This window comes from Cavia porcellus, unplaced genomic scaffold (genome assembly GCF_034190915.1).
Source record: "Cavia porcellus strain 051 isolate PalLab524CR breed Dunkin Hartley unplaced genomic scaffold, mCavPor4.1 scaffold_20, whole genome shotgun sequence".
Taxonomy (NCBI): Eukaryota; Metazoa; Chordata; class Mammalia; order Rodentia; family Caviidae; genus Cavia; species Cavia porcellus.
Genome location: NW_026947503.1, coordinates 4,413,840 through 4,426,523, shown reverse-complemented (window position 1 = coordinate 4,426,523; position 12,684 = coordinate 4,413,840).

Below are 12,684 nucleotides of genomic sequence, written 5' to 3'. Positions count from 1 at the left end.
GAGCACCTTTTAAAAAAGTAACAAGACATAGCCATTTTAGATTTACTATAGTTGTGTGTGTGTGTGTGTGTGTGTGTGTGTGTGTGTGTGTTTGGTTTTTTTGGTACCAGAGACTGAACTCAAAAGGCCGCGTGCTTGCAAAGCAGGCGATTATGCCACTGAGCTAATCCCAGCCCCTAGCTTGTTTTGAAGTCCTTTATTGCATTCATTGTTTTGTTTGTTTGTATTGTTTCTTTCTATTCTGTTCTGTTTAATTTTTACTATGTCTGAAGATATTTGCAACTATTTTGAAGACAACAAAAGGCATTATGGTAACTATTGTTGATTTTGTAAGATTTTGAAGTCCTGTATTAGTTATACTGGTTTATTTTGATTGATTATATTGTTTTATTTTCCATGATTTTTATCCTTTTTAAAATAAAAAAATATGGCAATACAACTCAGTATGGCCTACAGATTCAGTACAATCCTTATATTTTTTTCCTTTTTTGTCCATAGAGATTGAATGTAGGGATTTATGCATACAAAGTATAAAAATTTAACTGTTTTTTTTTTTCAGAAATGAAAAAGCTAATGTTAAATTCACATGGAATTCAGGGAACCTTTAAACAGCCAAAACAATCTTGAAGCTTGATGGAACCTGGAGAACTTACACTTTATGGTTTCAAAGCTATAACAATACAGATACCGCCATAACAATACACATATATATTAACAAAATAGACTTTGAAATCCAGAAAAACTTCGTATATCTATAGTCAACTTTTAATAGGTGTGTGATAGCAATTCAATGAGGAGAAAATAGCATTTTCACTAAATGATGGTGGGATACCTGGATATCTACATATGAAATAATGAATTTGGATATCCTCTCACACAATATACAATTTATTACAAAGTGCAAACAAAGACCTAAAATGCAAGAGCTAAAACCATAAAATGCTTTAACTGTGTTACTCTTCCTGAGATTAGGTAATTATTTTTGAGATGGCACCTAAAGTTTAAGCAACCAAAAGAAGGATAAGTTGAACTTCATCAAAATTAAAATTATTTACGCTTTAAACAATACTTCCCCAAAATGAAATAGAATTGGGATAAACATATACAAATCATATATATGATAGAGTTCTAATGTGTAGAATATGTGTATAAAGAATGCTTAAAGATTAACAGGAAGCCAACCAATTAAGAGTGGACAAAGACCGGATAGATATTTTTGCAAAGAAGTTATACAAAATGTCAGTAAGCACCTGAAAAGTGGCCCACACCATTAGCAACTTGGAAGATGGAATTCAAAGGCACAATAAAGTATCCTTTCATACCCACAAGGAACGACTAGTTAAAAAGTTATGAAATAGCCATGTTGATGAAGGTGTGGAGAAATTAGAATGTTCAAACATTGCTGATGGGAATGTAACACAGTCCAGCAAGGTTGGAGAGAAGTTCCTCAAAAAGTTAAACAGAGTTACTGTACAGCCCAACACTTCTGTACCTCTGTAATATCTAGGAGAAAGAAGAAATGTCTCTCTAAAAGCATGCGCATAAATGTTCTTAGTGGCGTTGTTCATAACAGCAAAAGTTGAAACATCCCAAAAGTTCATTTACTAATAAACTATGGTATATCCAACATGACGGAACAGTGTTATAAAAAGGAAGTAACGATTCACCGTACAGCAGTGATGAGTCTAAGAAACATCAAATGAAAGACGTCACAAAAGCTTAATAATGTGTAATTCCATTTATATGAAATAGACAGAATTCTACAGAGACAGAAAGGTGAACGGAGAGGGAGGAATGTAAGTTGTTCCTAATAGGATTCTTTGAGGACTGGCAAAAATATTCTGAAATTAAATATTGGTGATGGTTTCATGATTTCATGAGTACACTAAAGGCTACTGAATTGTACACTTCAACAGGCTGACTCATAGCATGTGGGTTATCAATACACAACAATTATCACTTACTGTTACTCACCATGAACTGTCCATTAGGATAAACCCTTGGCAACCTCCATAGTCACTGCCACAGAGCCGTGCAAAGTTAGCATGTGTTCAAGACGGAATTCGTTTGCTTTTCTTGATGGCACTGGACACTAAACAAATGGCTCTATATATCTCATTTCAAGGTTTAGATTGAAAGGGAGACATTTATGAAAACAGAATCAAAAGGAAAGAAAGAAAAAGAGAGGATTTAAGGAGTTGGCTCCTGTGACGGTGGAGGCTGGCAGAGCTGACATCAGCAGGCAGGCCAGCGAGATGACACTCAGGCTGGATGTCTGTGTCTGTTTGAAAACAGAATTCCTTCTTCTGGTGTGAAAGTAGACAGGAAGCCCAAATGGGCTGAGACATGGGTGAGGACACAGGCCTAAGTGGCTTGAATAAAGAGAAAACCAACCGGGCTCCTTTGCATGTATTGCTGGCACAGATGACGCCTGCTCCTCTTTCTGGACTTCCCCATTGAAACTGGACAGGAAAAGGGGGCTTCCCAGTTCTCCCTGGAACAATTCAACATTTTGTTTGAGCTGAGATGACATTTAACTCCAGGGCCTTTGTAGGTCACTGATGCCAAAAGGGACTTACACAGGTCAGATGATAATTAATGCCAAGCCAGGTCCACCTTACAGCTTTCAGGGCTGGGGTCTGAAAATGAGAGGGTTGCTTCCTGGGCTTATAAAGTGAAACTGAAATATTTGAGGTGCTCTCAGGATCCCCATTTGGCTCCAAGACCCACAGATAAAAGACAGGATGAGAAGGAAGTCTTCTCCATTTCCAAGTGGTGAATCAAACACAGCCCTGTGTCCTGGGATTCACAGCACTAGGACACTAACCGAGAGGGGAAGGGCGTGTGCCTTTGTGATTTGCCAGTCAGTGCCCTGTCGACTTTCTCTGTTTGGCTAGTGCAAAACTGACCCAGGGGAATGCCCACAAAACACCACACAGTCACCTAGGAGATCTCTAGCTCTGGTCTCCTCAGGGTGCTACTGACGGAAGAAAGGCTTTTTCTCTGGCAAGAAATAAACACTAGCAGCAATAGTTCCACTGGCAGGAATAGGAGCATCTCATTCTTGGCCCTCCCCATGACACGCTGAGCATTGTTTTTATTTATTTATCTATTTTTTACTACATTTCAGCCTATAAAGAAATTTGAAAAAAAGAAAAGCCCTGACTGTTGTAGAGAGGGGATAGCGGGTGACCATCTGTCAAAGCTCCCCCAGTGAGCTGTGAACAGTCTGGCTTGCTTAGTCGTGAAACTAGGTGTGGCCAGTAGCTCTTCCTCATTATGCTAAATGGCCACACCATACGTTGTGTGCTTCCCACACTGCAGCCTAAGGTACTGGAGACTTTTCTTCTCTATCACCTGTTGGCTGAGGAGAGTAGCAGTTCAAGCTCAGTTTACAAATATTTTCATTCTGGTAGCAGACAAATGGGCTCTCCAGGGTGTATAGCCCTACCAGGGATCTACACGACTTAAGGGAAAACTGAGAAGAAAAAAAAATCAACCAACTGGCAGAACTTTGGGAAGTACATGGTACCATCCACTGAGCCTGGGAGAAATTTAGCCTGGAAAATGATCTACCTAGTAGCCAATAGCTTATTTAATGAATAGAAAATGGCTATATATAAATATTGAGACTCTCAGAGTACATAAACATATAAAATATAAAATAGCCTAATGACCAGTGTTTTCTATACATAAGTGTATTTCCATGTAAATGTATAAAATATATGTATACCCTCAGAGGAAGAGAAGGGCAAGCAGGAATTCTGCAGCAGGCTGCCTTCAGACTTAATGACAACATTGACTCTTCCTTGATTCTCCAATTTGCCAGCCCACCCTGAAAAATTTGGTCTTGCTGATCTCCACAACTGTATGCACCTGTTCCCTGAAATTAATTGTCTATCTACCTACTTACTTATCTATGCACATTCACATGATCACATCACATCGCATTAGCATTTCTTCTCTGGGGAAGCCTGATACAGTTTTCCACAGACAAGACCAACAAGCTCTCAGATTTCTCAAGAACTAATATTTAAGGTGCCCTTGTGTACAATGGGCCTAGATCATTTTGACAAGGTGGTGGAAAGCAAAATAAACACGATGGTTGGAAGAATCTCAAATACCGGCTTTGGGCCCATGCTCAGCTGTAGAAATCCAGGCCGTGGGCTCTACTGACACTGTTTCCTTGCCTCATCATGTGAGCACTGGTGAGTTAACTTCCCTTGGACTTCCTTCTTCTCACTCACTGTTACATAAATAGTTTGTCTATGATTAACTGCAACCCTGTCCATAGGTTTCAGAATAGCAGAGTATGCTGTGGAGCTTGAAGGTGTGTGGACACCCAGGGCTAAAGATGGCTGCAGCAGTAATGACTGGCACTTTGGGTTGTCGCCTGATGGTGAGCAAAGCACCATTTTTCTTTGAGTGAGGGAGGTATCATTCCATTAAACTGAAAGTGTTTGTTGTTATTGGTAAACATAGACACGGGGTGGGGAGGGGGAGAAGCGTGTTTGTAAATCTACTGAAGTCAAAAGAATAGACTTCCATAGGATTTTATCAACCCGATGGATTTTGTCAGAACTCCTGTTGTGTGCAGTGTAAGTGGATACAGGGCTGCCTGCCCTGCTGAAGCTGAGATGCAAGCACAGCCTACCTCTGCCTGCCCCTCGGTGGCACACAGAACTAGGGCACTGGGCTTAGAGTTGGTCTGCTGGATCCTCCCACACTGACCTTGCACTCACTGACTGCTTTGAAATGATGCTTTGAATCCATTCACAGAGGTTATGTTGTGCTCCAGTGCAGACTTTTCATGCAAATTGAGAGTCAGGCTCTTTCCTGTTCCTTGACTTTCTGATATTTCTAGAATTCCTGGCTGCCTTTTGAGTCCTCAGTCTTTGGCCTTCATGTCATTTAATATCCTTTCAAGGACTCTCTTCTAATCTAGACAATCCAAGGTGGTTGTTCTGGCGACATGAAGAAAGGTGACCAACATGACCCTATTCATCAGCCTATGAAGTCCTCAGGAAAGTAGCACAACCCTCTGGAGCAGGGGCCCCGGGCTGTGAGAGGAACCACCTGACTGGGGGGTGCTAGTTGTCCAGGCAAGATCTGTCTGACTGACCTCCTAAGACACAGAAAAGAGGAGTTTAGTGTTGGTCTATTTATAGAGGAGCAAAGAAGGAGGATAAGATGTTTTATTAAACAGGGGACTCACTAAAATGGGCAATGTGCTCACTAATACCGGGGCGAAGACCACCAGTGAGGACTCGTGCTCAGACAGCAACGACCCCAGAACGAGCACATTGTAATTAGGGGTTGTGCAAAGAACAATTAGAATCAGGACATGGAGTTTATAATATTGTTTTACAATGGTTACCAGGAGTTAACACAAGAAAATGCAGGAAATCTATACACAACACCAAAGACATAGGATATTTAGTCAAGGCCTAAATCCCTACAGCAATGTCCCACATGAGTCCCAGAGCTCATGACAATGCCTCCCACGAGTCCAACAGGAGGTCCAGAGCCCACAGGAAGGACTCACGCCAGTCTCTTTTACAGATCCATGTTGGAAATGCCCAAAAGTCAGCAGTGGAAGCCACCTTTGGAGGAAAGCCCAGGCCAGGCCCAGCCACGGCACATCATGACAGAACACACCAAAACTGCATGTTTGCCACTGACCCTAGTTTAGGAATTTTGCCTGCTCCCCAAGGTACACTGTCTCAAGGGAAGACCCTTCTATAGTAAGTGGCTTAGGTGGTAGATTAATGATTTGGAACTGCAATACAGATATTTTGTCTCTCAAAGCAGCGCTCTTCACACTAGAACCAATCATCAGGTGACCTCCACGTCATTCCCAGGTTGGTTATTTTCCATGGAATGGAAAGTGTGGACAATCTTAATTAATCCCTTGCCTGGGAGAAAGAAGTGCTTACAATGGCATTCTGCAAGCAATGGAAAAAATCAAGGTCTGCGGTTAGAAATCCACTAGAAGTAAACAAATGAACACAAACATGTTCATAAACACAAAAGAAAAAGTCTGAAAAAATATGCATGAGACTGAGGAGTGACACTAGCAGCCCCGCAGGCCCACCGGTCACTTAGACCCAGAAGCCTGTGGACATCTTTCAGTCCTCACATACCCGCTCTTAATGACTGTCTTCGTCTTGGAGGATTCCAAAACAGAAGTCTTGACTTAGTTTTCTTTTTAATTTCCTTGCATAATTATAAAGCCTTAAATCATACATTGCTACGTGTTGCAAAGTTTTGCAGTTTTGGCAAGTCGTATCATATTCTTTTCTTTTCTTTAAGTTAACATTTTGGATGTCATCTACACATCTTTGAATGTGTTGTTACATGTTATATGTTGTATGTAGCCACATGTCATTCATTTTCACCATGTTGTAAAATTCCATTGCATAAATACATCAATTTATTTACCCTATTGTTTTTTCTCTTCTTTTCTTGCACACACTATAACAGTACCTTAATATTATTTATTCATATTATTATTCATAAGCTAGAGGCATTCTCAGAATATAGGCTCCAGTACATTAAAGACTGAACCGTGAATTGGTCCATTTTTTACATAGTTCCTTTGGCAATCAAGATTCGAGAGTGCAGGTTATTGCCAACCTCCTTTCAGCCTTATTTGGTCTTTCTGTAACAATGACCTGTTCCTCGATTAAGATTTCTCCCAGCTGTGACACCAACTAAATCCCAAAGCCTTGATGATATCCTTTGATGTCAAAATATAAATTTCTGTCAAATGTAATTTAAACCCATGCCTCAGTTTCTTTTTTTCAGAATGATGGTATCATTTTTCAAATGTCTTTTCTCCTATCTTCCTTTTTTTTAGTTATTAAAACAGCTAAAGCCTGCAAGTGTTCATTTGTAAGGTGACGATACCTCTGCTAACCTGCATGCATGGGTTCTGAGGTGCTTCCTCCAGAGAAGGTTTCAAAGCACTGTGTGATGAATGCAATGTTCTATAAAAGGGCATTGAGAATAATCAAGACATTCATGGATCCAAATGGGGTACAGAAACACCATAGCAACAGATGAACAGTAATTGCCACATTATGGGTGATTTCCCTGGCTGTGTGCTCCTGCAATCACGGCCCCCACCATGTCCCCAGGAGAAGCCCCTGGTCAGCACGGCCACCACCCGTGAGGGCCTATGGGCCTGCCAGATCCAGGAGGACATGTGGGTGTGTTCCCCAAATCTCTGCTAGCCTCTTACCTTCACAGGAACCCTCACATAGCACCAGGGCCTCTCATCTCACAGGGTGGTTCTGAGCACTGCCAGCCCACACTAGTTCATGCACGGCTCCCGGTGGAATGTCTCTCTGAAGAGATGACCAGTTGTACCAACACCCTTCCCTCTATGGATGTATGGCTGGGCAGCTGTTAATGCTGCAGTGGGCTAAAGTGATGCACTCCATCTTCCCACACATCCAAGTTCACGTGCAGCAGCTGGACTCGGGGCCTCTCGCATGAAGCTGGTGCCAGCTAGCGCACGATGTGTTGTTTCGCAGTTGCTCTTGGAAACGGTCACAAGGTAGATGTGGCCCCAGCCTCATTTCCCTCTGACACACAGCAGCTGGAAGGGATAACAGAACTGTTGGACAGTAACTGGAGACACGCCTCTCAGTAAGAATCCGAGAACACCTGGCAGATGTCAGTGTCAGAGGGAACAAAATGTTCCTTTTCCTTGTCTTCATCCAGCTCCACAAAGTGCCAGAGGGCTTACGATCCCCGAGGCGAAGGTATGGTCACCTTTACCATGGTGGGGAGGACAATGGTGTGGATTGCTGTGGAGGGTGGAGTTGTTCCCACGGGGTCCTAAATATTGCGGTCCTTCCACAAGGAAATAGGGAGCGTGAGAGAGGGCTGGAGCGTAGAGGAGCCCCGTCACCCGTCACCGCCCAGCTTCCTGAGGGGCTAGCACTGATGTCCTTAGGCCCTTCTGTGAGTGGGTGCAAGCCCTCCCATATCCTGAGGGAGTCAGGACAAGACTGTCCTGCTGAGCCCTCAAAGAGGCTTTAGGAATGTTTGGCTAAAGTCCAAGTATTTCAGAGCCAGTTCTCATGCGTGGGGTGATGTTAATCTCTATTTCCTTTGCCATCTTTGAAGGGTAATCTGGATGCTACAGGGTTACTTTTCAATTTCTCAAACTCAGTTTGTTTCCATAGTTACAAAACACTTGTGCTTTCCCAGACCCACAATCCATCAGGAAGGATACACCGGCTGCCTGGTAACAACTATATCCTCTCCCAAATCTGCAGACCTCCCGAACACACTCCAAATATTAGAGGGATGGTGGCCGCCTGTTTTGTGTACTAACTGGCAATCCCAATTTTGATTTAAATGCTTTCCAGGAAGCAAGGTAAAGGATATTTGTACTATATACTATAAATATTGATGAACAAGCCCCCAGTAATGGAAAGATCAAGGGAAAAGGCTGGAGTGCAAGAGAGGGCTGGCCACTGCTGCAGGGCCTCAGGGGCTCCTCTCTTGTCCAGGCTAACTCCATTAGTTCAGCTCACTGCTTGGAGAGAGGCAGCCTGTCAGGAGACCATATGCTGTGATGGTCCAGGGCCAAGCAGCGGATCAGAGAGGGGCGGGATTACGTCTCTTCCTGACTAACGGTGGCTATTTATTCTCTCTTAACCACAGTTCCCTATCTGTGAAAAAAGTGGACTCTTGTGGCTTTGTTAGGGAGATTAAACGAGATAGATAAAGCATTTAATACAGCATGTGTTACACACTCAGTAAGTGATGATTGCTATTCTTGGCATGATTATTTCAAAAAGCCATCAAGTCCTGTGATACAAAACAGTGTGAATTGTGTTGGTATACAAGTCATGCTTGATGGAGAATCCCTCAGTGAATTTATGGTGGTGACAACATGACCCAGACCGCTTGTTTGCATTTGTTCCATTTAATGAAAGGTTGAAAGGCTTGGGCAGCAGCTCTGTAGCCCTGACACAGGAGTCAGAGTGCTGGCGCTGCCTCCTAATAGGTGTGTACTTCTGAGTAACCTGTTTAGAGTGTGCTATGTGTGTCTAACATTTCTTCTCAGTACAAGGACACTGAAATTTAAAGGAGGAGCATTTTATTTTGGCTCGTATTTTTTTTTCTGAAAGTTAAGTTTATTGGTACATTTTATTTATTATTTTATTTTAAAGAGAATGAAACCAAGCAAAGGAAAACAGAACAAAGCCAATCAAAACAAAGTAGTGCAAGCAATACAGGATTTTAAAACAAAATAACAGGAAATCAACAGTGGCTACCATAATGTCTCCTGTTGTCTTCAAAAGAGCTGCCCACATCTTCAGACATAGTAAAAATCAAACAAAACAGAACAGAACAGAACGAATAAAACAAAACAATCAATGCAATAAAGGACTTCAGAACAAGATAATAGTAAATCCAAAATGGCTACTATAATATATCTTGTTATGTCCAAAATAGCTGTCCATCCATCAGACATAGCAAAATCAAACAAGACAAAATGGAATAAAGCCCAGTGCAACAGAACAATGAGAATGATACAGGACTTCAAAACAAGATAATAGGGAACTAACAATGCCTACCACCTTCAAAAGGAGATCCTCCATAGATGCCACATTGTGTATTGTTATTCTTTGAATAGATGATCAGACTCCCAGCTTTAGACCTGCAAAGTCAGTGAAGCACTAAACACTCCGGCACTGAGTTGTGTTTTACCTCAGGAGCCGTTATTGCAGCCTGTGTGTCTACAGATCAGCCAGTTGCTCACAGTGGAGGGGGTCTGGCTCTTCTTGTCTCCCAGCCCGCGTGTCGGAGGGGGCTGGCGTCTGGGTCTCCCTGCAGTGGTCCCTGCATGGCACCAGCTCACAGGGAGCTCTTGCTTCTTGTTGACTTCTTGTTCTCTTCCCCCGCAGTCCACAAATGGCCCTGACTCACCATTGGTACATTTTAAATATACATAATGATCACTTTTTCATATGGGTTTTGTACCTGTACATCAGTTATCTTCACTGTATTTTTATTTTTTCTCATTCCCTTATCCTTGCTTCAATCTGTTTTCCCCTCCTCATTTACAAAAGCTTTGTTTCCGTTTCTTTCTCTTTTCTCTTCTTTTTTCTTCTTTCCTCTCTCTCTCACCCCTCCTTGTTCTCCCTCCCAATTGAGCATTTTCTTCCTATTTCATAATATCCAGTATACATTCAGATCAGATCTCACATCAGAGAAACAAAGAGATATTTACACATGTATGTTTAATTTGTTCACTTAAAAGTATGGCCTTAGCCAGGGAGGTAGCTCAGTGGCACAGTGCCTGCCTGGCAAGCACAAGGTTACAAGTTTAATCCCTGGTACAAAAAAACAAAAACAAAAACAAAAGAATGTGGTCTCAACGTGCATCCATTGACCTATAAATGCCTCAAGTTGTCTTTTGTGGCTGAGTATTACTCCATTGTGTTAAATAACTACATCTTCTTGTCCACTCATCAGTTGGTGGTCACTGGGCTGGTTCCAAGATTAAAACTATGCTGCTATAAACATAGGTGTGCATGCATCACTGTGATATAATGTTTTTAATTCTTTTGGGAAGATACCAAGAAAGGGAACAACTGGGTCAAATGGAACCTCTTTTAGTTTTTTGAGGAATCTGGGGGGTTGCACCAGTCTACATTCCCACCAACAGTGAAAAAGTGTCCCCTTAGCCCCTTCAGTATTTGTTATTAATTCATTTATTAATAACTGTCATTCTTTCTGGAGTGAAATGGAATCTCGGTAGTGTATTAGTTTGCATATTTTGAAATGACCAATGATGCCGAACATTTTTTCATATATTTATTTACCATTTCTACTTTTGGATTGGGCCTTTAAATTGAAGGGGTCTGCCTTTTTTTAGTTATGTATATATTCTAGATATTAGTCCTTTGTTGAGGAACAGCCACAAAAAAATTTTTCTGACTCGGTGGGTTGTTTCTTGTGTTAATGATTTCTCTTATTGTACAAACTGTTTTAATAAGATGAGATCTGTGTTTTGTTCATAAAGTCTTTACCTGTACCTGGGTCTTTAAGAGTTCTATTTATTTTCTCTTTTAGCAGATTTCTATTTTGATACTTAGATCCATCTCAATTTTAGTTTAGTGCATGGTGAGAGACCAGGTCTACTATTTTCTTTGGAATGTGGAAAACCAGTTTTTTCAACAGCATTTATTAAAGAGGCTATCTTTCTTCTAGTGAGTGTGATTGGCCCCTGTATCAAAGATAAGGTGCTTGAGTGTGTTTGGAGTTCTTTCTGCATCTTCCAAACTGTTCCATTGATCTTCAAGTCTGTTTTCTGCCAGTACCATGGGATGTTTTTATTACAGTAACTTTGTAGTATAATTTCAGGTCAGGAACTGTGATGTCCCTTGCTTTGCCTTTGTTGCCCAGAATTTTTTTTTATTATTATTCTAGGTCTCTTCTGATTTCAAATGAATTTTAGGAATGTTTTCTCTAATTCAGTGAGGTATGCTATTGGTATTTTGATGGTATGGTATACAGATGGTATGGTATATATGTATAACAATTTTGGCAGTGTGGCTATTTTAATTTTCTGATATCCTCTTTGATAGCCTTTTTTTTTTGTACCAGGTATCGAACTCATGACCTCACACTTGCCAGGCTGGCACTTATGACGCTAAGCTAAATTCCCTAGCCTCTTCATTTTTTGTCATGATCTCCTTTTTCAGAGCACTGTATTTTCCAGTGTAAAGATCTCCTATTGCCTTTGTTAGATTGATTCCTAAGTGTTTATTTTTACAATGCTATTATGAAAAGTATGATTTCTCTAATTTTTGCCCCAGTGAGTTTCTTGTTTGTATACAGGAATGCTTCTGACCTTTGAGTACTGACTTAGTATCCAGCTATGCAATAAACTTGGTTATTAAATCTAGAAGTCCTTTTGGTGTAATTTTCTTTGTAGAATATTATATCAACTGTGGCTCCTGGTTTTCAGAGGATTTACTCTGTAAGTAGCTTCATCCAAGGCAAGAAGGGCATAATGGAGATGGCAGAGTCTGGCAGAGAAAAGTTGCTCACACTATAGTGATCAGAGAGCAGAGGCTAGAGGCAGAAGTCGGGACAGGAGAGACAGCTTTCCAGGTCCTGACCCTTCTGAGCAGACTCCACCTCCAACAGCACATTCAGCTCTGACCTCTTCAGTGCATTAACTCATTGATAAGCATACAGTTCCCACAACCCTATCACCTTCCAGAGGCCCAGCCTCTGGGCCATAAGTCTCTGAGGGACATTCTAGACCTAAATCATAAGAGCTTGTTAGGGAGATGGGATGCACTGATATTTATTAAGGTCTTGTACCCGCTCTGCTGTCTAGGGAAGACTCCTCCCCGCTTGATGTGTGGGACACCCTCTGACATATACAGGCAGTGATTACGTGCTTTCCATCCCTCTCAGCTCTGGGTGGGTTCTGTGAGCTGTTTCTACCCTGCCATAGTAGGTAAAGGCTCATGCTGTTCCTCATATTTTTCCAATCGTTTTTCAATTTACAAAGTCCTCTTGTCACTTCTTGCAGTACCAACTTTCAGAAGTGATAGCCCCCGGTATATGAATGATCCATGTCTAAGCAATTCATAGTAGGGGGAGTGGAATTTCCAGCAATGACTTAAAGTAATCAATACTATC